Genomic DNA, 23,818 nt, shown 5'->3' with positions numbered 1-23,818 from the left:
GGTGGTCAAGTGGACCTTGCAGCAAAGCGCGGAACTAAGGGCCCACCTGATGTTGAGTGATACGTGCTGGTGCAAGGCGGGGACGCCACACCGGGAGAAGTTGTGACGGCTAGGGACGGCATAGTGAGGTGCCACAGTTGCCATCGGGTCCGGGAAGGCGGGAGTTTCAACAAGCCGGAACGCCAACCTCTCCTGGGCCAGCAGTTTAGCGATGTTGGCGTTCTAGGCTTGCGTGGGTGGGTGGTTAGCGGTGTATTTCTGCCGGCACTCCAATGTCTGAGAGATGGTGGGTTGTTGTAAAGAAGCGCCTGATGGTGCCTTTGATGGTGCAGGAGAAGGAGATAAGACAGAAACAGGGGAGGATGAGGGAGAAGTCAACAAAGTGGCGGAGGCAGATGAAGTGATGTCCTGGCTCGTCCTCTGGAGTGCATCGCCAGCACTGTGAGCAGAGGCAGTGGCATGAACGGCGGGCGACGTTTGTCCTGCCGTTGCTGCCTGCCACTGATTCCAGTGCTTGGATTCCAAATGACGGTGCATTGAAGTGGTGGACAGGTTGCTCTTCTCAGGGCCCCTACTCAATTTCGAGAGGCAAATTGTGTAGACAACACTATATCTGTCCTCGGTGCATTCCTTGAAAAAACTCTACACCTTCAAGAAATGTGCCCTCGATGGGGGAGTTTTTCTGGGCTGGGTACAAAAGGGAACATCTTCGGACATTCCGGGTCTGGCCTGGCTTCGGCAAAGCAGCTGACCTCTGCCTCTGGACATGTCTCTGCCTCTAGCTACCCTTTTTGGTGCTGCACCTGCCTCAACATCCACACTACTTTCCCAGCTTGACATCCACCTTGTCCAGGTGGGGTCGGTGTCCTCGTCGTCCACCACCTCCTCTTCCAACTCCTGTCTCGCCTCCTCCTCCTGCACAATGCGCATGTCAACTGGCTGCCCTGAAAGCAACTGCATCTCATCGTCGTCGATGAGGGTGGGTTGCTGGTCATCCGCCACCAAATCCACCGGAGATGGAGGACACTCGTGTTTGAGCATCTGGACACAGATACTCATCTGTTAGGACCGTGGAATCGCGAAATGGAGGGGCAGGTTGCGGTACAGTCAAAGGAAGGGAGAACAGCTCTGGGGAGCACGGACAGTTGGGGTTATTGTTCTGGGAAGATTGGGAATTTTGGGTGAATGGAGGACAAGACTGTTGGGTAAGAGGAGGAGAGGAGGTAGAGGCTGACTGGCTGGTGGACAATGTGCTTTAAGTGTTATCCGACAGCCATTGCAAGACCTGTTCCTGGTTCTCGGGCCTACTAACGTTTGTACCATTCAGCCTAGTTAATGTGGAACTTTTGTGCAAAGCGCAGAACTTAGGGCCCGCCTGATGTTAAGGGACACACGCTGGTACAAGGCTCAACTCACCCTAAGGGCCAAAAACACTGCTGGTGCAAGGCTCTACTCATGCCAAGGGCCTCAATCTCTGCTGGTAGCTCAGCTTAAGGTCCTGTAACTTTGTTTGGAAGGGCTCATGTTAAGGGCTAGAAAAGTGAATTTTGGAAGGTCTTACCACATCACACATCACACACACACACACACACACACACACACACACACACACACACACACACACACACACACTCAAAATGACAGTTAAGGGTGAGGGCTTTTGGATTTCCCATTGTCTATTCCATCCGTGGTTGTCATGGGGAACGTGATTTAAAGGGGTGGTTGTTACTGTTTGTTGAGCTTAAATTGGGGTTTGTGTCCATCCATTTGGGGAGTAAAGAAGGTTTCCAGGTATTTTCCCACTTTGATAGAGGTTTTTTTGAATGTGTAAAGTGTGTAGTTGTTAGGCTGTGATGTTGGGGTAATAGAGGGTCTTTGGTGTGTTAGATGCCCCCAGACATGCTTCCCCTGCTGTCCCAGTGTCATTCCAGAGGTGTTGGCATTAGAGATGAGCGAACAGTGTTCTATCGAACTCATGTTCGATCGGATATTAGGCTGTTCGGCATGTTCGAATCGAATCGAACACCGTGTGGTAAAGTGCGCCATTACTCGATTCCCCTCCCACCTTCCCTGGCGCCTTTTTTGCTCCAATAACAGCGCAGGGTAGGTGGGACAGGAACTACGACACCGGTGACGTTGAGAAAAGTAGGCAAAACCCATTGGCTGCCGAAAACATGTGACCTCTAATTTAAAAGAACAGCGCCGCCCAGGTTCGCGTCATTCTGAGCTTGCAATTCACCGAGGACGGAGGTTTCCGTCCAGCTAGCTAGGGCTTAGATTCTGGGTAGGCAGGGACAGGCTAGGATAGGAAGGAGAAGACAACCAACAGCTCTTATAAGAGCTAAATTCCAGGGAGAAGCTTGTCAGTGTAACGTGGCACTGACGGGCTCAATCGCCGCAACCCAGCTTTCCCAGGATCCTGAATGGAATACACTGTCAGTGTATTCCCGTATACCCGATATATACCCCCGATACCCGTTCCAACGGTGTGCCCCCCCACCTTCACCCCAGAAATACCCTGCAAGTCCCCTAGCAATAGAATTGGGGCTATATACACCCACTATTTTTGCTACTGCCATATAGTGCCATTGTCTGACTGGGAATTCAAAGAATATATTGGGGTTACGTGCACCCACAATTTTTACTACTGGTATACAGTGCCAGTTTCTGACTGGGAATTCAAAGAATATATTGGGGTTACAAATACCCTCATTTCTTGCTACTGCCATATAGTGACAGTTTCTGACTGGGAATTCAAAGAATATATTGGGGTTACGTGCACCCACAATTTTTACTACTGGTATACAGTGCCATTGTCTGACTGGGAATTCAAAGAATGTATTGGGGTTATAAATACCCTCATTTCTTGCTACTGGTATATAGTGCCATTGTCTGACTGGTAATTCAAAGAATATATTGGGGTTATAAATACCCTCATTTCTTGCTACTGGTATATAGTGCCATTGTCTGACTGGGAATTCAAAGAATATATTGGGGTTACGTGCACCCACAATTTTTACTACTGGTATACAGTGCCAGTTTCTGACTGGGAATTCAAAGAATATATTGGGGTTACAAATACCCTCATTTCTTGCTACTGCCATATAGTGCCAGTTTCTGACTGGTAATTCAAAGAATATATTGGGGTTACGTGCACCCACAATTTTTACTACTGGTATACAGTGCCATTGTCTGACTGGGAATTCAAAGAATATATTGGGGTTATAAATACCCTCATTTCTTGCTACTGCCATATAGTGCCAGTTTCTGACTGGGAATTCAAAGAATATATTGGGGTTATAAATACCCTCATTTTTTGCTACTGGTATATAGTGTCATTGTCTGACTGGGAATTCAAAGAATATATTGGGGTTACAAATACCCTCATTTCTTGCTACTGCCATATAGTGCCAGTTTCTGACTGGTAATTCAAAGAATATATTGGGGTTACGTGCACCCACAATTTTTACTACTGGTATACAGTGCCATTGTCTGACTGGGAATTCAAAGAATATATTGGGGTTATAAATACCCTCATTTCTTGCTACTGCCATATAGTGCCAGTTTCTGACTGGGAATTCAAAGAATATATTGGGGTTACGTGCACCCACAATTTTTACTACTGGTATACAGTGCCATTGTCTGACTGGGAATTCAAAGAATGTATTGGGGTTATAAATACCCTCATTTCTTGCTACTGGTATATAGTGCCATTGTCTGACTGGGAATTCAAAGAATATATTGGGGTTACGTGCACCCACAATTTTTACTACTGGTATACAGTGCCAGTTTCTGACTGGGAATTCAAAGAATATATTGGGGTTACAAATACCCTCATTTCTTGCTACTGCCATATAGTGCCAGTTTCTGACTGGTAATTCAAAGAATATATTGGGGTTACGTGCACCCACAATTTTTACTACTGGTATACAGTGCCAGTTTCTGACTGGGAATTCAAAGAATATATTGGGGTTACAAATACCCTCATTTCTTGCTACTGCCATATAGTGCCAGTTTCTGACTGGTAATTCAAAGAATATATTGGGGTTACGTGCACCCACAATTTTTACTACTGGTATACAGTGCCAGTTTCTGACTGGGAATTCAAAGAATATATTGGGGTTACAAATACCCTCATTTCTTGCTACTGCCATATAGTGCCAGTTTCTGACTGGTAATTCAAAGAATATATTGGGGTTACAAATACCCTCATTTCTTGCTACTGCCATATAGTGCCAGTTTCTGACTGGTAATTCAAAGAATATATTGGGGTTACGTGCACCCACAATTTTTACTACTGGTATACAGTGCCATTGTCTGACTGGGAATTCAAAGAATATATTGGGGTTATAAATACCCTCATTTCTTGCTACTGCCATATAGTGCCAGTTTCTGACTGGGAATTCAAAGAATATATTGGGGTTACGTGCACCCACAATTTTTACTACTGGTATACAGTGCCAGTTTCTGACTGGGAATTCAAAGAATATATTGGGGTTACAAATACCCTCATTTCTTGCTACTGCCATATAGTGCCAGTTTCTGACTGGTAATTCAAAGAATATATTGGGGTTACGTGCACCCACAATTTTTACTACTGGTATACAGTGCCATTGTCTGACTGGGAATTCAAAGAATATATTGGGGTTATAAATACCCTCATTTCTTGCTACTGCCATATAGTGCCAGTTTCTGACTGGGAATTCAAAGAATATATTGGGGTTACGTGCACCCACAATTTTTACTACTGGTATACAGTGCCATTGTCTGACTGGGAATTCAAAGAATATATTGGGGTTATAAATACCCTCATTTCTTGCTACTGGTATATAGTGCCATTGTCTGACTGGGAATTCAAAGAATATATTGGGGTTATAAATACCCTCATTTCTTGCTACTGCCATATAGTGCCAGTTTCTGACTGGTAATTCAAAGAATATATTGGGGTTATAAATACATTCATTTCTTGCTACTGGTATATAGTGCCATTGTCTGACTGGGAATTCAAAGAATATATTGGGGTTACGTGCACCCACAATTTTTGCTACTGGTATATAGTGCCAATTTCTAACTGGGAATTCAAAATGCGCAAGGCTCCCGGAAAGGGACGTGGACGAGGCCGTGGGCGAGGTCGGGGGAATGGTTCTGGGGAGCAAGGTAGCAGTGAAGCCACAGGGCGTCCCGTGCCTACTCCTGTGGGGCAGCAAGCATTGCGCCACTCCACAGTGCCAGGGTTGCTTGCCACATTAACTAAACTGCAGGGTACAAACCTTAGTAGGCCCGAGAACCAGGAACAGGTCTTGCAATGGCTGTCAGAGAACGCTTACAGCACAATGTCCAGCAGCCAGTCAGACTCTGCCTCCTCTCCTCCTATTACCCAACAGTCTTGTCCTCCTTCCTCCCAAAATTCCCAAGCTTCACAGAACAATAACCCCAACTGTCCCTGCTCCCCAGAGCTGTTCTCCGCTCCTTTCATTGTCCCTCAACCTGCCTCTCCACGTCACGATTCCACGAACCTAACAGAGGAGCATCTGTGTCCAGATGCTCAAACACTAGAGTCTCCTCCATCTCCGTTCGATTTGGTGGTGGATGACCAGCAACCCACCCTCATCGACGATGATGTGACGCAGTTGCCGTCAGGGCATCCAGTTGACCAGCGCATTGTGCGGGAGGAGGAGATGAGACAGGAGTTGGAAGAGGAAGTGGTGGATGATGAGGACACTGACCCGACCTGGACAGGGGGGATGTCAAGCGGGGAAAGTTGTGTGGATGTTGAGGCAAGTGCAGCACCAAAAAGGGTAGCTAGAGGCAGAGGCAGAGGTCAGCAGCTTAGGCGAAGCCAGGCCACACCCGGAATCTGCCAAGATGTTCCAGTTCGTACCCAGCCCCGAAAAACTCCCACCTCGAGGGCACGTTTCTCGAAGGTGTGGAGTTTTTTCAAGGAGTGCGCCGAGGACAGATATAGTGTTGTCTGCACAATTTGCCTCTCGAAATTGATTAGGGGCTCTGAGAAGAGCAACCTGTCCACCACTTCAATGCGCCGTCATTTGGAATCCAAGCACTGGAATCAGTGGCAGGCAGCAACGGCAGGACAAAGGCCGCCTGCCGTTCACGCCACTGCCACTGCCTCTGCCACTGCCTCTGCCTCTGCCACTGCTGACTGTGCTGGCGATGCACTCCAGAGGACGAGCCAGGACACCACTTCATCTGCCTCCGCCACTTTGTTGACTTCTCCCTCATCCTCCCCTGTTCCTGTCTTATCTCCTTCTCCTGCACCATCAAAGGCACCATCAGGCGCTTCTTTACAACAACCCACCATCTCTCAGACATTGGAGCGGCGGCAGAAATACACTGCTAACCACCCACACGCGCAAGCCTTGAACGCCAACATCGCTAAACTGCTGGCCCAGGAGATGTTGGCGTTCCGGCTTGTTGAAACTCCCGCCTTCCTGGACCTGATGGCAACTGCGGCACCTCGCTATGCCGTCCCTAGCCGTCACTACTTCTCCCGGTGTGCCGTCCCCGCCTTGCACCAGCATGTGTCACTCAACATCAGGCGGGCCCTTAGTTCCGCGCTTTGCACAAAGGTCCACTTGACCACCGACGCGTGGACAAGTGCATGCGGACAGGGACGCTACATTTCACTGACGGCACACTGGGTGAATGTAGTTGAGGCTGGGACTGCTTCCCAAACTGGCCCGGTGTACCTCGTCTCCCCGCCTAACATTCCTGGCAGGGACACGAGAAGAACACCCCCCTCCTCCTCCTCCTCTACCGCCTCCTCCTCCGCCACCGCCTCCTCCTCCGCCACCGCCTCCTCCTCCGCTGTTAGATTGACCCCAGCTACGAGTTGGAAACGTTGCAGCACTGGCGTTGGTAGACATCAGCAGGCTGTGCTGAAGCTGATCAGCTTGGGGGACAGACAGCACACTGCCTCCGAGGTGAGGGATGCCCTCCTCGATGAGACGGCAATATGGTTTGAGCCGCTGCACCTGGGCCCAGGCATGGTCGTTTGTGATAACGGCCGGAACCTGGTAGCAGCTCTGGAGCTTGCCGGACTCCAACATGTTCCATGCCTGGCCCACGTCTTCAACCTAGTGGTGCAACGTTTCCTAAAGAGCTACCCCAATGTTCCAGAGCTACTGGTGAAAGTGCGGCGCATGTGCGCCCACTTTCGCAAGTCGACAGTAGCCGCTGCTAGCTTAAAATCTCTCCAGCAACGCCTGCATGTGCCACAACACCGGCTTTTGTGCGACGTCCCCACACGCTGGAACTCAACGTTTCAGATGTTGAATAGAGTGGTTGAGCAGCAGAGACCTTTGATGGAATACCAGCTACAAAACCCTAGGGTGCCACAAAGTCAGCTGTCTCAGTTTCACATCCATGAGTGGCCATGGATGAGAGACCTTTGTGACATCCTACTTCGAATCGTCCCATTGTTGCAGCGCGGATGGGTAGACATGGAGGATGAGGAGGAAATGGAGATTGAACTTTCCGGTGGGGCCAGAGGAGTCATGCCAACTAACACTGTGGCAGACATGGCTGAGTTCATGTTGGGGTGCTTTACAACCGACAAGCGTATTGTCAAAATCATGGAGGACAACCAGTACTGGATCTTTGCTATCCTTGACCCCCGGTATAAAAACAACATCTCGTCTTTTATTCCGGTAGAGGGGAGGGCCAATCGCATCAATGCTTGCCACAGGCAATTGGTGCAGAATATGATGGAGATGTTTCCAGCATGTGACGTTGGCGGCAGGGAGGACAGTTCCTCCAGTAGGCGACCAAGTTCTCACCGGTCCACACAAACGAGGGGCACACTGTCTAAGGTCTGGGACACCTTGATGGCACCCCCTCGCCAAAGTGCCGCCACAGAGGGTCCTAGTGTCACCAGGCGTGAGAAGTATAGGCGCATGTTGCGGGAATACCTTTCCGACCACAGCCCTGTCCTCTCCGACCCCTCTGCGCCCTACACGTATTGGGTGTCGAAGTTGGACCTGTGGCTTGAACTTGCCCTATATGCCTTGGAGGTGCTGTCCTGTCCTGCCGCCAGCGTCCTATCTGAGAGGGTGTTCAGTGCAGCCGGTGGCATCATCACTGACAAGCGCACCCGTCTGTCAGCTGAGAGTGCCGACCGGCTCACTTTGATAAAAATGAACCACCACTGGATAGAGCCTTCATTTTTGTGCCCACCTGTGTAAAGCACCCCAACATGAAACTCCATGTCTGTACTCAACCTCTCCAATTCCTCCGCATCCTCATACTCATCCACCATAAGCGTTGCACAATTCTGCTAATACTAGGCTCCCTCCAACATGATTTCCCCCAACTCTGCTGGTTAGAGGCTCCCTCCACCCTGATTTCCACCAACTCTGCTGGTTAGAGGCTCCCTCCACCCTGCTTTCCCACAACTCTGCTGGTTAGAGGCTCCCTCCACCATGAATTTGCCCAAACTGGGCTGGTTAGAGGCTCCCTCCACCATGAATTGGTCCAAACTGGGGTTTTTAGAGGCTCCCTCCACCATGAATTTGCCAAAACTGGGCTGTTTAGAGGCTCCCTCCACCATGAATTGGTCCAAATTGGGGTTTTTAGAGGCTCCCTCCACCATGAATTTGCCCAAACTGGGCTGGTTAGAGGCTCCCTCCACCATGAATTGGTCCAAACTGGGCTGGTTAGAGGCTCCCTCCACCATGAATTGGTCCAAATTGGGGTTTTTAGAGTCTCCCTCCACCATGAATTGGTCCAAACTGGGCTGTTTAGAGGCTCCCTCCACCATGAATTGGTCCAAACTGGGGTTTTTAGAGGCTCCCTCCACCATGAATTGGTCCAAACTGGTCTGGTTAGAGGCTCCCTCCACCATGAATTGGTCCAAACTGGGTTTTTTAGAGGCTCCCTCCACCATGAATTGGTCCAAACTGGGGGTTTTAGAGGCTCCCTCCACCATGAATTGGTCCAAACTGGGGTTTTTAGAGGCTCCCTCCACCATGAATTGGTCCAAACTGGGGTTTTTAGAGGCTCCCTCCACCATGAATTTGCCCAAACTGGGCTGTTTAGAGGCTCCCTCCACCATGAATTGGTCCAAACTGGGTTTTTTAGAGGCTCCCTCCACCATGAATTGGTCCAAACTGGGGTTTTTAGAGGCTCCCTCCACCATGAATTGGTCCAAACTGGGGTTTTTAGAGGCTCCCTCCACCATGAATTTGCCCAAACTGGGCTGCTTAGAGGCTCCCTCCACCATGAATTGGTCCAAATTGGGGTTTTTAGAGGCTCCCTCCACCATGAATTGGTCCAAACTGGGGTTTTTAGAGGCTCCCTCCACCATGAATTGGTCCAAACTGGGGTTTTTAGAGGCTCCCTCCACCATGAATTGGTCCAAACTGAGCTGTTTAGAGGCTCCCTCCACCGTGAATTGGTCCAAACTGGGCTGTTTATAGGCTCCCTCCACCATGAATTGGTCCAAACGGGGGTTTTTAGAGGCTCCCTCCACCATGAATTTGCCCAAACTGGGCTGGTTAGAGGCTCCCTCCACCATGAATTTGCCCAAACTGGGTTTTTTAGAGGCTCCCTCCACCATGAATTGGTCCAAACTGGGTTTTTTAGAGGCTCCCTCCACCATGAATTGGTCCAAACTGGGGTTTTTAGAGGCTCCCTCCACCATGAATTTGCCCAAACTCTGCTGGTTAGAGGCTCAATCCACCCTGATTTTCAAAACAAATGTTGGTGCCAACCCCAACTTACTACAAGGGCCAAATTCACTGCTGGTGACAAGCTCTCCTCACTGCAAGTGCCAAATACACATGTTTCAAGGTGTTTTCCTACTGTCAGAGAGGTGGTATTGAGTGTGTAAAGTGTGTAGTTGTTAGGCTGTGATGTTGGGGTAATAGAGGGTCTTTGGTGTGTTAGATGCCCCCAGACATGCTTCCCCTGCTGTTCCAGTGTCATTCCAGAGGTGTTGGCATCATTTCCTGTGGTGTCATAGTGGACTTGGTGACCCTCCAGACACGGATTTGGGTTTCCCCCTTAACGAGTATATGTTCCCCATAGACTATAATGGGGTTCGAAACCCGTTCGAACACACGAACAGTGATCGGCTGTTCGATTCGAATTTCGAACCTCGAACATTTTAGTGTTCGCTCATCTCTAGTTGGCATCATTTCCTGGGGTGTCATAGTGGACTTGGTGACCCTCCAGACACGGATTTGGGTTTCCCCCTTAACGAGTATATGTTCCCCATAGACTATAATGGGGTTCGAAACCCGTTCGAACACACGAACAGTGAGCGGCTGTTCGATTCGAATTTCGAACCTCGAACATTTTAGTGTTCGCTCATCTCTAGTTGGCATCATTTCCTGGGGTGTCATAGTGGACTTGGTGACCCTCCAGACACGGATATGGGTTTCCCCCTTAACGAGTATATGTTCCCCATAGACTATAATGGGGTTCAAAACCCGTTCGAACACACGAACAGTGAGCGGCTGTTCGAATCGAATTTCGAACTTCGAACATTTTAGTGTTCGCTCATCTCTAATGCTATCCCTTTTAGGGGAAAAGGCATTACATGTACATCATATGGTCATGAGAAAAGCAAAGTGCACTTGAAGCCATTGCAACACATTGATTCTTTCCTTTTTCAGTCAATATGTTACGTCATGGTGTGCTCTGAATTGTTGTTCTGTTAAATAACTTAATTTTGCCAAGCTTTAGCTGTTGGATAGGTGTCTTACATTTGACTCAAGGATACTTTTATATACAGAGGAGTTCATGGTTGACTTAATAACTACAAGGTACCCAGGTTTCGTGGCCGCAAAGCAAGCCTGAATCATAACCACTCTATGACTATGCTTGACAGTTGATATTAAGCTTATGTGCTCATGTACTTTTTTGGTTTTTATGACACATGACATTTAACTGCTTTGCCATGGCACATTGTCCTGTATATAAACATTGGCGCTTGCTGGGCTATGTGCAGGCCCGACTTTTATTTACTGACTTTGTTAAATTGGGGATTGGGTCATCTCAAGGGTCAGGAACTCCATGAACACAGCACTAATAACTTTTGGTGTTCACGGAGACATGATTAGAACTTGAATTAAACTTTCCTAGATATTATCTGCCGCGCACCTGCAGGCAGCGTCAGAAGCGGGTGTTAGATGTAACTGACAGCTAACACACTTCTCCTTGTTATGGTCAGCAGGATTTATTAAAAAAAACTAAAATGAAAACCCTGCGGAGCCCTCTGGGCTACTGGCTGCTAAAAACCTGGTGTGAACAGTGTCTGACAGTTGATGTCACTGCCAGCTAAATTAAATGACCAGGTGTGCGCTGTTGCAATTCACAGAGCCCTGTGCAGTCAGAGCAGCCGCACAAATAAACAAACTGGCTAGCCTGAACTCCAGGACAAGCCAGAGACCAAGTAACCCTGTGTGTGGTAGTTCCACCCAACCACCCAGGCAACTACTGCCAAGCCAACTCCCAGTCACCCTGTCTGAGAAGGAATGCTAGCTGACCCTACTGAGTTTTACCACACACATACAAGGCAGCATGCTACCTGACTAACAGTGGCATTGCTACCTCAGGGGAAATTTACTAGCTAGGGCAATTCAGGTTTACAGGTTGGAACCCATACATACAAACACACACATCGTTTCAGAATGTGATCATAGAGCACTGGACGTCCAGACCAGCCCCCTTATATAGGCAAGGGGCGGTCACCAGCAAATGGCCCATGTCGATCAACCAGTCAACCACGCCCGGCTGCTGCAAGGCAGATTAACCCTTGCAACCCTGGACTGTGCAGAGGAACAGACAGCGACGCCCATGTCATGGCCACAGTTACTGCACAATCCTAACACTCCTTAACCCCCGGTCAGAGTTGAGCTCCGATTGTGAGTTTTAACCCCTTGCATGACAGTCAAACAAGGCCACAGCATCCAAGGGGTTCTGACATTTTAAATGTCCCCCTCGCTACCTCCTGTGGCGAGATCGAGGGGTGCCCATATTAATGCTGTGCAACCTGGGGTCTGGCCAGTGACCTCAGGCTGCTAAGAAGCCCAAATACCTAATTGATCTTGCCGAGAAGTGAGGAAGTCAGTCTATGTATTACAGTCTATAGTGCTGAACCAGAGATCAGTGCATAACTGGTTCAGGTCCCCTAGTGGGACATCACTAAAAAGTAATAAAAAAAAGTTGAAATAAAAAGTGAAGTGTATGAAAAAAGAATAAAAGACTAAAATAATAAGGCAAGGAAGTAATAATTGTTTTGCCATCTCACCTTAAAGGGGCATTCCCATCAACATAACCACATCTATATTTGTAGATAATTAAAAGTTAAACATTTTTGCAAATATAAGTAATTAAAAATTCTGCAGAGGTTTAAAGATTTTCTCTAACTTTCTTAGTGGTGACAGTCTGTTATCTTGATCGGTTGCCAATGGATACGACCACAAATGCAGAAACGTTCTGTGGTCTGGGATTTGTCAAAAAACCCAGCCATGATTTTCTTATTGTAGCTGGGTTATCAGGCAGGGACACTACATGTATCATAAGATATCCTGACCATGATAAGTAAATCATTGCTGATTTTCTGACCTTAGAAAGATTCTGCTTTTGTGGTCGTATCCATTGGCAATGTTCAATACAACAAAACTGTGACCACAAGATATTTAGAGAAAATCTTTAAAACACTGCGAAATATTTAATTACTTATATCTGCAAAAAAGACTAGCTTTTAATTATCTACAAATTTAAAAATGGTTATGTACATAGGAATACCCCTTTAAAAAAATGCTATAAAAAGTGATCAAAAAGTCATATACAACCCAAGACAGTATCAATAAAATGCACAGGTGATCCCACAAAAAATAAGCCCTCAACAAATTCTGTCAACCAAAAAAAAAAAAAATTCTCAGAAAACATTTCTTTTTTCATAGAGCTGATCACACTTGCTGATGATCAAACAATCAAGGTCATTTGGTTATCAGCACCTTGCTACTATTTACCCTCTTAGGGATCATTCACATGGAGTAACGCGGCGCTGATTCTGGCATGGTAACTAGTGTAAGAATCAGAGCTGCAAAACAGAATCCCATTGAGTTCAATGGCTTCCTTTTAACGCGTGTAACACTTTGAAATCAATGGGAGGTTATTTTAACCCATTGATTTCAATGTGTTACGCGCATTAAACAGAATCCATTGAACTCAATGGGATTCTGTTTTGCAGCCCTGATTCTTACGCGATTTATCATGCCAGAATCAGCGCCGCTGTCAGGATTCGGGGATGCCATGACTTTCCTATTATGCGGCGCATGCCCCGGAGGTGTGTCAGTGACTCTTCTGGCTGTGTTTAGTACACTAAGGGGTTAAGTTGCCTCCTTGGCTGTCTGGCCAGTCATTCCCATCTGTGATGAGTGGGGTTGTATCTCTGTTCCTATTTAACTCCACTCACCCATCTTCATTTGCCTGCTATAGGTTCTATAAATTATGTTACTTCCAGGTTCTGTATACTTGTTCACTTGCTACAGCACTTAATCTTTGTTTTTTCCTTCATTTTCCCTGCCTGTTTAGTCTCCATGTTTATTTCAGTATTCTTTTGCTTACCTATATCTACCACTGGCCTAGCCTGACTCCTCTGAACAGCTATTGTTCTCTGTTACCTGCCGCTGCTAGTAATACTCTGTTTCTTTTTACATCTCAGCCCACTATTAGGGTAACTATAGGGAATGTATTTTAGGTTCCTGTGAGGGGCGTCCTTATAAGGACGTTACTCTGACGTTAGGCAGGTTCAGTCAGGGGTTCTTTAGGGATAGTTGCCCTATTTGTTTCCACCCACGTTCCTGGACTTGCACCCAGCCGTCACCACTCCAGGTCAGTGTCTTACAGTCGCGTTACTCCATGTGAATACCCCCTTAGGGTCCATTCACATGGAGGAAAATGGTGAGGAATTTGGTGTGGAATTGGTGTGGAATGTGGTGCTGAAAAAAAAAAAGCCTCCGATTGACTTCAATGGGTTCATTTTTCTGCTAGACTACCTATCCATTAAATAAATGTAATATTTGATAACATATGATGAATCTTGTGTAACATAAAACTAAAAACCAGTGACAAATGTGCTTTTTTTCCCCCATTTGCCCTACCAAAAAATACTTTTAATTATCAATATATGCACCTCAAAATGCATTAAAATATAACTTATTATCCCCCAAAATAAGCCCTACATATTAATTCAGCTACACTGACAGAAACATAAAAAGTAATAACTTTCCGAAAGTGCAGATAAACTAATTAAATCCTTATAGGGTTAAGAGAAGTTTTTCAGATGTAAAGTTGCCAAAAGTTTAATGTGTTTATTTTTATTACTAATGATTTAATATTGTAATTTATATTTTTATGTTCAGTGAAGCAGAACATGTGTATTCTTATCCCGTATTATAGAAGTACTCAAAAAGCATTATAATACTGCTTTTAAATTCAAAGCATATCTTTAATAAAGAGAGAAATACTGCTGTGAAAGTCCTTCTGGAAGATCAAATGTAGCTCTCCAAGGTTAGCAGTCCTGATTAATTAAAACAAATTGAATTACATTTTAATTAGACATCTTTTAATTATAAATAAGTCAGGTTGCAAAGATGGATATATCCTAAAAGCAAAGTTTTAACTCTTAACTTGTAAGGTTTTACAATATATTCATAGTGGTTCTATTAAAACGTAGCACTGGATGAGAAGATATATCATTCATAACCAAAAAGACATGGCCCGCACATCCCAATCTTAAACATTGATCTAGTGCTTCTCAGCAAATTCTACAACACTGAACATGAAAGTTTTTAGTATACATATTGATCAAGGTGTATAAGCCCACTAGCCACTTCACGGCAACATCTATAGTGAGTCCCTACTGTACTGGGTGCGGTGCGGCGCAGCACAGCGACTGCCACAACCGAACACAGTGCCCACAGGGGGAGCGACCTAGGGTTCCAACAACACCCCTGCCACCAGACCAAGCCCCCAGGCACTAGGTCGGACTGCCTCACGGGCACAGAACCACAGGAGCAGTAGACATCATGCAGTACTGCACCATGTGAACAGATCTCAAAAATTCACCTTACCATATTGCCCCAATCAAAGGATTGAGAGCTAGTAGGTGGGTCCCTTTTTGCAGTCTCCAGTTTTTACTTTACTCATAGATACCATAATTTTTAGTATTGTCATGAAACACACAGGGGTCATATGTAAATATTGGCCTTATGGTTATATGTGCATTCTTTACCCTGTTTGCAAGTAATTGACATTTAGAAGTGAGTTTTTAAGGTGCATGGATATTTTGGAGGAGAGTACCCTATTTGGATCCCAGTATAATTCCAGAGAAAAATAATTATTGTATGATATTTCTTTGAAGCATCTGGCTTATTTTAAAGGGTTTTTCCAGGAAAAAAAAGTCTGTTAGTGCTAGTAATGGCTTAATAAATGCACCCATATACCTATATTAGTGTTTTGAGTGATTTCTGGGTGCCTCTGGGGGCTGCTAGTATCTCTGCTTTTGTTTACATGCTTAGCTTCCTGCTATCAAACTTCCTCAATAACCCTCTCACCTTTCTTACCCCTCCTTCATCTCCCCCTTCCTCCTTTCTCTCTTCCCTCCCTCCTTCCTCTCTTCCCTCCCAGTCTACCTAACTACCCCAAGATAGGGAAGGAGAGGGAAATGGAAAAGTTATACTCAGCCCTCCTGCAGTAGCCTTGTAATGCCTCCTTTCAGTCCAATGTCCACCGTGTATCTGCGAACCTGCCCGGATGAGTAACTCCCTCGGAACGGAGCTAAGTCACAAAGGTAAGTATGGAAAAATCATCCAGCACCGAAACCAGGATATGAAAAATATATTTTCTTCTTTATTTCTTGTTCGCATAAAATGTGACAAAATAGCACGCAGTCTACAAAGAAAAGCTTCATATCCTGGTTTCGGTGCTGGATGATTTTTCCATACTTACCTAACTACCCCACCTTTTCCTACCTACTCAGCACAACCCCCGATGCATAATAGAGAATCTAAATTCCATAATATTTATAAGACATTGGCATTTTCAGTTTTCCTGCTACAGAGGTGTCTTACCTTATCTTTCATCTTGGCTGGACATATCCAGATATGTGAGCCACAGGATGGTTAGTTTGCAGAACACCATAGTTTGCTGTATTGTGTAACAAAGTAGAAATCCATGTATACTGAGGAGCAGAAGGGTATGTATTTTTTAAACCTTTGACTATCAGGCTCCACTACACCTCAAACGTGAGACTACCATCATTTTATAAACAATCATGTTGGCTATCTAAGGGCTTGTTCAAATCTGCATCCCAGGTCTCCGTTGTGCAGGTTTCCGTTTCCTGCACAAAACTGGGCAGGAGACGGAAACCTGCAGACATTTTTCAAACTCATTCATTTGAATGGGTTTGAAAAGTGTCCGGCAGTGAGCGCCGGTGAGCATTTTGTGCTCTCTGGGACGAAACCGTATTTTTTTTTTTAACCGGACACAAAGTCGGACATGCAGTACTCTGTGTCTGGTTTACAATAACCGGTTTCGCCGCGGAGAGCATGAAACGCTCACTGCCGGTCACGGTCTGACAGGTTTCCATCTTCTGTCTGCAGAAGACAGAAACCTGATAACGGAGACCCGAACGCTGGTGTGAACTCAGCATCATACATAAATTTGACTGCATTGTTACTGTTACGTTCCTGGTGGTGGAAATATCTTTTTCATCTTTTTTACTACAACCTGTTCTCACATTCCCTAATAGCTCAGTGTGTTATTAGGTTGATTCTCAAGTATTCAAAGTCACTCATTCAAAGAAAAGAAGAACAGCATCATCCAACTTATTGATAGTAATATCTCGGCCAAGAAAATTGCCAAACTGCATCATGTAGTTGCCATGACATTTTGAAGAATAATAAATTAAGTCCAACCATCCATTCAACAGCCAAGAGGTGGCCGTACAGGCAAAATATTGGAGATAACAAATCAGCTCAGTACAAGGGCTATCAGTTCAGACACAGTGGAGGTGGCTCATTTGCTTCATAATAGTGAGATCACAGACATCCATGTAAGCACCATGTGAGGCATGTTACACAAGCCAGGAATGGTGGCCCGAATAAAGGTGAGATAGCCACGACTTCAATATTATCATAAGAACCAGCATTGACGGTGGTCTCAATACTGAACTATATGTGAGTTTCCTATAAGACAAGTTACTTTTTCCATACAAGTACTATGGGTATGAAAAGGATGACATAGTGTTTTAGCAGGACAATGACCCAAAGCATACATCAAGATTAGCAAAGAAATGCTTCAATGACAATGCAGTAGAGGTGCTGGATTGGCCCCCACAGTGCCCAGATCTCAACTCAAATATATACTTGTGGGTGGAGTTAATGAAAAGTCTGTATTCTCACCCAAATGAGTCACCCAATATGCAACCTGGGAACAAGTAGAACAGATCTGGAATCAGATTTTGGTTTAGAAATGCTTGAATGTGATTAAGAGCATGCCCAGAAGGATTTAGACAGTGGTGAAAGCTAAAGGTGGATTTGCAAAATAATAATACATGTTATTTAGAAGTGTAATAATGCAGTTACATGACAAGAGTCTGCATAACTAACCATATGGTAAATAGTTACAAATTAAATTTATGTATGAGATAGCCAAGAAAATGTTCTATAAAATGGTGCTAGTCTCGAGTTTGAAGCTGTAGTGAATGGTGAGATATAAAGCCTGAAAAGTTCTAAACATTGTCACACTTTTCCTTGTCAGTGTATGTACACTCAGAAGTTGTGATGTGAATTGCAGTCATTCAAGGGTTTTCTTAGTATGGTATAATATTACATTGAATTGGTTTAAATAGAACTCAGAGTCCTTAACTAAATTCAATCTAAGCTAAGAATGTGCACAAGTGTATCCTCTCAAGGATACATTCTTCAGAAAGAGAGCATTATTCTACAATTTTGTTTGAAGGTTACAACTTCTCATGAACCTGCTGACTCCTTTGTCAAGATTTCTCCTCATCCAAAGATGCAGTGTCTAATAAAATTGGTTTTAACTCTGTCATTTCTATTTAATGAAAGCAAACAAACATGAGGTAATCAATACACTCAACATATATAGAAAAAATATAAAGGAATTTTTATTGAAATATATTAAAAAGGATAGACAAACATTGACATTTCCCACTGGGTCGACACTAGCGTGGGTGGCAAGTCCCAATAACATTGTATGTTGTATTAATGCAAAAAGTCCACAGCATAATAAATAATGGGTATAAATATTGTCCCTGATGGCCATAGTGAATATTATTAAATGAGTGACATTAACCACAGAGAACAACAATCCAAGTAAACCAGCAGATGCTGCAAAAAACAATGTAAATAATTGGCACATGTATAGTACATAACAAATACTGACAATGATGCTGGTTGTTAAAATGAGCAAACACAGTACCTGCGTCAGAATATCAAACAGAATTAGCAAGTGCTTTCGACATCAGATGAACTGCCTAGCCCAAACATCAGACCACAATCAGGACTGATGAACCCAGCCTACATAAAGTGCCAAGCTCTAACCTGTCCTATAAGAGAGATAGCAGTAGGACAAGGGATGTATGAAAATAAATGAGACAGCATAGTCCGATTGCTTACCCATAAAGGCGGTTCAGCAGAGTTTCCGGGACACCAACAGGTCAGCCGCTTTAATTTATGATTCCCAACAGAGGTAATAACACGTAATCAAGAGGGGTGTAGGCTGCATATATGGGGGACCCTCTACTCTGTATAGGTACTTCCCCCAGCCGTGCTATGTTCTTGTTTCTCATTTCTATTTAATGTATGTATTTATTGTAATTCTTATATCCTCTTGCTAATAAATTACGTATAAATAATGATGGGTGAACCTCCAAAGATTCATTTTGCAAATATTTTCAAAGTTTGCCTGCAAGTTTAAGTTCAACCCGAAATTCTATTTTTATACTCTGGAGTCTCTTGAGATCCAGAATATAATAAATGGAGGCCCCAGGGAGTTCAGAAAAGAAATGGTGATACTCATTTTTTCTCATCTCCTTGCAGATCAAATTTGTGGTGTCTGCAGGGCCGAAGTTAGGATGGAAGGGGGGGGGGGGTAACTGTAGGGGGTCTCCTGCCAGTGGCATACTTATCCTACTATAAGGAATAAAGATCAGGAGCAGAGGATATAATTGGCAACTGTATCATCTGCTCATGGCTTTTTTTTTCTTTTGTAGATTGTGATCCCTACATAGAGCTCAAAATGTACATTTTTCCCTTATCAGTATGTCTTTTTGGAATATGGAATGGAAATCCATGCAAACAAGGGGAGAACATACAAACTCCTTGCACATGTTTTTTTGCCTTTGGAGGGATTTGAACACCAGGACTCCACTGCTGCAAGGCTGCAGTGCTAACCACTGAGCCACCGTGTGGCCCCCTCTGCTCATGACTTTTTGTAAAGGTTTAGGTCATTTAGAAGCAGTAGCTATTGGTGATATCTTATGAAAAACTCTCTGTGCTGCCATACCATGCCCCCTCCTCTTAACAAGCAGTGGCTTATCTATTAGATTACATAACACATCCTATGTGGAAATATCTGCAAACTGTACAAAAGAGTAGGTATGGGGGTGTTTGTAGTTTACTATTATATGCTCTCTAGATGTTGTCTTGTTGAATCATTTTATGAAGTGCCAACCTGTAACAGCCTGAAAATGGGTCATTTGATGCTGAAGTGCCCACCAGAACATCCTATCTAAATGCACTTCACTTGTATCAGTCTCCTGGTTGCCTAGGACCATTGTCCAGGCTGGAAACTTGCAGAGGTGCAGGGTATATCATTGGAAGGTGCTGGCACTCAAATTTTAGTATTAGGGGCAGTTCACACGGAGTAAACTGGTGTGCAATCTGGCACGTATACGCGTGTCAGAGTTTGCACGCTCAAAAAAGATCCCATTGATTTCAATGGGGATTACGATCGTATAACGTGTGTTATATGATCATAATCCCCATTGAAATCAATGGTATCTTCTTTGAGCGCGCAAACTCTGACACGCGTATACATGCCAGATTGCACACCAGTTTACTCCATGTGAACTGCCCCTAACATGACTCATAGGAACAACCTGCTTACTGCAAAGTACTATTACAGAGCAGGGCAGGAAGAGGTTAACTGCTGGCATTATAAGGGGAGCATTTGCAAATAAATGGAGGCTAGTTGTGTTCTCATTTGCAAAATGGAGGAACCTTTGATGGTTGTGATGTGGTTTGACACTATGAGGGGAACATTATACAGTAAAAGCTACTATTTGTGGATTATACTATGAGGGTATAGGGGAATCTGGCAGTAATCAATTGACACAACAATATATTGTGTTCCAAATATTATGAAAATTATATATATTTTTTTTCTGATTTTCTTAAAAGGTTGATGGAATTGACAATCAGTATAATAGTCAAATCTTCAACTGCTGAAAGTATAAATCACATTTTATTAGACAAACCTCTTAATGAAAACATTCTTTTTTCACAGATTAAAATTCTAAATTCACTGTTACAAATTATTATGAATAACAGAGTTTCTAAGCATTTTAAAGGTTGAATTTTCAGCATTAAGAGGTCACATTTACTGTAATCAAACACTATTTAAATAAAAAAAACATCTTAACAGTTTAAGTTACATGTTCACACGTCAGACCAAGATGGAGGAGACTGGAGGATTCAGTTATAGTGGCGGATGATGTGCCACCTACTATATCGAGTACACTACACCAAGCACTCCAGCTGCTTTCCTGTTCCAAATATCATTGAGGTGGTCCTACCGAACTACCTGGATGTTGGTGTTGGTAGTTTTTCCCATGGTGCTTCCGGTTGCAGAGGGGATCTCTCCTATCTGGGCCAGTGTGATGTTGGTTGCAAGTGCCCTGATGGTGAGGCAGGCATGACTCAGGAGGCCAGAGATGAAGTTGAACTAGGTAACCGTTTATTCAGCAACTGGGACAGAAGTAAACAGCAACTTCTAAATGGAGGTAGTAGTAAGACAGTGTCCAAACCCCCAACCTTGCCTATATGAGGGTACCCAAGGATGTTGCAAGCTCTATGGAAAGTTGTCCAACTACTCCTCCTCTCATGCCTCTCCCAGCTATGGATACTGGGGATGGTGATACAGGGAGTCCTGACAGGAATCTTCTGTCTGGAGTCGGGCCAGAACCTCCGCAGCAATGCAAGGAGGTTGCTGGCCCTCTCCTCTTGTGCTACCCGCTGATATTTAAAGATAAGGGTCACAAGCAACTAGTTTGACTACACACACACACACACACACACACAAAAAAAAAATACATATGAAACAATCCCTTTAACCCCTTCCCGACATCCGCCGTAATAGTACGGCGCTGCCGGGAAGGACTTCCTGCAAACCGCCTTACTATTACGGCGGCTGCACGGTGCGCACACAGAACCTGTGTGCGTACCATGCGCTGCGGGTGTCAGCCGTATGTTACGGCTGACAATGCCCCGTAACACCCGCGGTCGGAACCGGGTCCGTTCGCGAGTGTTAACCCCTGAGATGCCGGCGGTCGACATGACCGCCGGCATCTCCGGGGTTTCAACATAATATGGTGCCGGTTTCGGGGGGTGGCGGCGTTCGTAGGGGGCAGCCCGGGGTCTGATCAGTGACCCCGGGTCTGCCTCATCACATACCCCCTCCTCATACCTGGTTGATCCTGCCGTAAAGGAAGCTGTCAGCCTGTGCGTCTACACAGGCTGACAGCTTCCTATACTCTGCAATACACGTGTAACGGGCGCACGGGCGACTTTTTTTTTTCTTTTATTACTTTTTTTTTTTTACTTTGAACCAGCGCAGGAGAGCTGCTTCTCTCTGCGCTGGTTCAGACGTCTGCGTAGGCGACGTTACTAGGCCGCCTGCGCACGCTGATACGTACTCAGACGTCTAGGTATCAGCGTGGGCAGCGTCACACGTGATGCCGCTCGCTGATACCTGGAGTATCTCCAGCAGGTAGCGGCCTATTTATCTACCTCCCCAGACCTGCTCACTGCCGCCCCCGCTTCCCCTTGTACTATAGGCCGTGGAGGCCGGCAGTGAGTAGGCCCGGGCAGGCTGCGATCCCACTACTGCCATTATTATACCCGGGGGTCTTTTCAGACCTCCGAGTATAATAATCGGAGCCCCAGGGGAGGTGAGGGAACATAGTAAACAATGTTACTTACCTCTCCGGGATCCGATGTTACTCCTAGCAGGCTTCGGGCCTATATGGTAATGCCCAGACGTCACGTGGTCTGGAATATTACTATATAGGCCCAAAGCCTGCCCTAGCAGTACCATATAGGCCCGAAGCCTGTGCTAGTAGTAATAGCCTGTTACTGCTAACACAGGCTTTGGCCTGTATGGTACTGCTAGGGCAGGCTTCGGGCCTATATGGTAATATCCCAGACCACGTGATGTCTGGGCATTACCATATAGGCCCGAAGCCTGCTAGCATTAAAGAGGACCTTTCATGGGTTTGGGCACAGGCAGTTTTATATACCGCTGGAAAGCTGACAGTGTGATGAATTCAACGCACTGTCGGCTTTCCCGATCTGTGCCCCGACTGAAGAGCTATTGGTGCCGGTACCGTAGCTCTTCACAGTCAGAAGGGCGTTCCTGACAGTCTGTCAGGAATGTCCTTTTTCCCAGCAGCGCCTATATCGCTGTACTGTGTGAGCGGGGAGGAACACTCCCTCCCCTCCTGATAGTGCTCTTCTATGGACGAGTACTGTGAGCAGAGGGAGGGGGCTCACACAGCACAGCACTATAGGCGCTGCTGGGAAGAAGGACGTTCCTGACAGACTGTCAGGAACGCCCTTCTGACTGTGAAGAGTTACGGTATCGGCACCAATAGCTCTTCACCTGGGGCATAGTATATAGAACTGCCTTTGCCCAAACCCATGAAAGGTCCTCTTTAACATCGGGTCCCGGAGAGGTGAGTAACAGTGTTTATTATGTTCCCTCATCTCCCCTGGGGTTTTTTTCAGACCCCCGAGTATAATAATAGTTCATGGTTGTGCAACTGTGGGGCATAATAGAGCTTGAAGGTTCCACTGTGGCCCCTGTAACCTCTATTATGCCCCACAGCAGCCCCCCTGCAACCTCTATTGTGCCACTGTGGGGCATAATATAGGCTGCAGGGGCCGCTGTAGGATATATATATATATATATATATATATATATATATATATATATATGTGTGTGTGTGTGTGTGTGTGTGTGTGTGTGTGTGTGTATATATATATATATATATATATATATATATATATGTATATGTACATATATAGGGGTTGGGTGCGTGGAGAATTGAGGAGTCAAAGATGTCTATGTTTCAAACTTTACAGAGTCAAGTCACAGCTGAAAGAAGTGGTCATGGCGGTCCAAAGGGAAGAGACTGGAAATGTGGGGAGACGTCTCCTGTGAGTATTACTGCATTGTATTTATTGTAATGTCCGCCCCCCCCCCCCCCCCCGCTGTCTTTGGCGTCTTTCGATCGTCCGCCTCAGGCAGCAGAGAGGCTAGGTGTGCGTGTATTGCAGCGTATATCTATTGAAGCAGTGATCAGCCGATCACTGCTTCAATCCCCCATGGGGACAGAAAAAAAAAGTTTAAATAAGTTTAAAATAAATTATAAATAAATAAAGCTCCAAAAATCCCTTTTTCCCCATATAACATGTTTTATTATGTAAAATAAAGAAAAATAGAAAAAACATTACATATTTGGTATCACCGCGTCTGTAAT

This window comes from Leptodactylus fuscus, chromosome 2, assembly GCF_031893055.1.
Source record: "Leptodactylus fuscus isolate aLepFus1 chromosome 2, aLepFus1.hap2, whole genome shotgun sequence".
Lineage (NCBI taxonomy): Eukaryota > Metazoa > Chordata > Amphibia > Anura > Leptodactylidae > Leptodactylus > Leptodactylus fuscus.
The sequence above is the reverse complement of the archived record's forward strand: the minus strand, read 5'-3'. Positions refer to the sequence as shown.